This window comes from Gavialis gangeticus, unplaced genomic scaffold (genome assembly GCF_001723915.1).
Source record: "Gavialis gangeticus isolate Ggan-Ray unplaced genomic scaffold, GavGan_comp1, whole genome shotgun sequence".
Lineage (NCBI taxonomy): Eukaryota > Metazoa > Chordata > Crocodylia > Gavialidae > Gavialis > Gavialis gangeticus.
In genome coordinates this window covers 179,969,843-179,972,846 of record NW_017729022.1, presented here as the reverse complement: position 1 = coordinate 179,972,846, position 3,004 = coordinate 179,969,843, and positions in this window count along the sequence as shown.

Below are 3,004 nucleotides of genomic sequence, written 5' to 3'. Positions count from 1 at the left end.
TTCACGTCACCCCTGCTTTGCTATTCTACTCAGAATTGGTGGATAGGCACCTGACATTTTTAAACAATCAAGATTGTTCCATTTGTCCATGGTCCTCTCTTTACATTCTCTCTTTCAGGGTCTCCTTAGCTCACATGATCTCAGCCTGATGATTAACAGATCTACTTCTCCACCTTTGACTTTTCCTGTTCTTCAGGCCTGCTGTCACAGACTATCTCTACACTTCAGTCACTGAGGGGATTCAGAAAATGTACATATACTGGAGTCAGCTGTTCAGGCACCAGTAGTTGCAGCAGCATAGGGTTTACCTAGCTAAGTACATAGCTAGGGTTCATAGTCAGCTTGAGTAGCTTGCAGTGAAGCCCATGCCACCATGGCTTTTGAAGCTGCTGGTAGCTGAGCTAGGCAGATTGCAACTATCCTGAGTTTGTCTATACATTACATTCATACTTCCAGTTGCCATGGACAAGTAGCCCCTGAATGCCTTTCTCATATCTCTTCCTGGTTGTCTTCTCATTAACTTCAAAACACTCAGGCTGGATTCCTGACATTTCACCTGCTTTCATTTCTCACATTCTTTGTCTCTTTTGATAATGATGTTGTATACCTTCCTTTCACTCATACATGTAATTTAGGGGATTATCTAACTTTTCCCTCTCTCCTGTCACAGCAAGCCATGAACAAGCATTGCAGTTTCCTACTGCAGACACTTCAAAGAACTATCTTCCTCTTTTTGTCCAGACAGCACACGGCAGACCACCATTCAAGGATTCACCCTGATACCCTTCTCTCCTCCAGATACCTATGTCGGACCCCTTGGGTCTGTGCACAGTATATAGTTCCTCAGATGATGTAATATCTTTAGCCCCAACCACCTCATATCCATCTTAAGTTCCATCACTGGTTTCCACTATTTACTCCATCAAGGTCTGTCTTTTTGTCCTCATTTCCAGGGACCTTCAAGGTCCATTCCTCCCAGCTTGTCCTGCCTCGTACTTTTTGTCTTCCACTGGACCATGAGAACATAAGAATTGCTATACTGGGCCAGACCAATGGTTCATCTAGCCTAGTATCTTGTCTCTGAGAGTGGCAGGAGTGCATGCTTTAGAAAAAGAGCCTAAGAACAGGATATATCTAGAGCAGGGGTGAGCAAAATATGGCCTGTGGGCTGCAGCCCACCAAAGAATTTTATCTGGACCACCACAGGCTAGGCCCTACCTGGCCCAGAGGATAGTCCAGGCTGTGGCATGTGCAGCTGCTCCTACCACCCCCAGGCAGCAGCAGGGCTGGGATGTTATGGCAGCTGGACTCCATTTCCCAGTAGCTCTAGTGGCAGCAGCAACTTCCAGCTGCCACTGCCAGTGTCACTGTCACTACCACTACCAGACCCAGCCCTGACACCTGGGCATTCCAGCCTGTCTGCCCCGTATCCACTGCCAGGGCTGCCAGATGGAGTGGACAGGCAGGCAAGAGACCATGGAGACCAGTCTGGCACCCCCGCGGACAGGGAATGCTTGGCCAGGTGAACAGGATGGAGCCATGGGTGGGGAGGGAGCAGTGTCTAGGAGTGGGATGGGTAGGTCAGGCTGGGATTAGGATCATGGGGCAGTGACAGCACAGAGCCATGCTGGAAGCAGGGAGTTTCAGGGGTCCTACGATGAGGTAAGTGTTTGCAGCATTGCCCCAGCCTTCCAGTTCTCCATTATTCCCACCATCTTGGTGTACGAACATTGCCACCATGAAATGTGGGCCGTGTCCCTGCAAACCTCCGCACTTAGGCTCTTGATATCCTGAGTTCTTATGTATAGCAAAAGAGGGTCCTGGAGTATCTAACAGTTACTTGGCTCCACTTTATACTCTGCTCTATGATGTCTTTTTATAGCATCCCATGAAATGAACCTGGGTTTCCAAAGCTTGTGCTCTCTCTCATATATCTCTTATTCATTTAGTCTATATGGTGTAATCTACCCTGCCTTTCTCCATAAGTGCCAGGGCTCTGAGGGGCTGCTTTGCTGCAGGGCAGACAGCCCCGGCTTTGGGAGAGGGCCTGGGCTGGGTGCCCCCCAACGCTGCCCAGCTCCTGTCCCACTGTACTGATATCCTGGCACACAGCCAGCAAATCTCTCCCGGTGGCCTTTTATGGTGAAGGGGAGTTGGCAGGCAAGGAAGGGACATGCCCTGAATATACCCCAGCAGCAGTGTGGAATGAGCCCCGCTTCCCCCTCCCTGCTCTGGCCTGATTCCTGTTGTCCTCATACAAATGCACCAAACACCACGCTCTCCTCCTCATATACATGTACGCACCCCCTCTCCTACACCCACATGCACACACCCTCCCAGACACACACATGTTCACACACCCCTCCATACATGTACACCCCCCACCCATGTACACACACCCACCCACCTCTATACACATATGTATGCACACCCCTCCATACAACCCCCTCCACATGTACACACACACCCTCCACACCCATGTGCACACCCCCACTTCTCTATACACTTGTACACCTCCCTCCACACACATATACATACACATCCCTCCCCCCACACATGTACACACACAAATGCATATATGCACACATCTCTCCACACATGTATGCCCACACACCTTCACACCCCCTCCCTCCATGCATATGTACAAACACACACACACACACACACACACACACACACACACACGCCCCTTCACACACCTGCATACACTCCCCTCACCACATACACCCCTTTAGACACAAATGTATGCACACACCCCTGCACACCCATACAAACCCCTCCACCCCCCCACACATGCACACCCCCTCTCCATGTACACTCCACACACGTACACACCCCTACTCCGATGCCCTCCCCCCACACACATGTATACAACCCGCACACACTCAGATGCTCCCCCACACGTATACACGCAGCCCTCTTCCCCAAGTTGGCACCCCAGACAGCTACCTCAGGTGTCCTCCCCTGGTTATGCCTCTGCTCAGAGGATCCTAGAAAAAAGAAC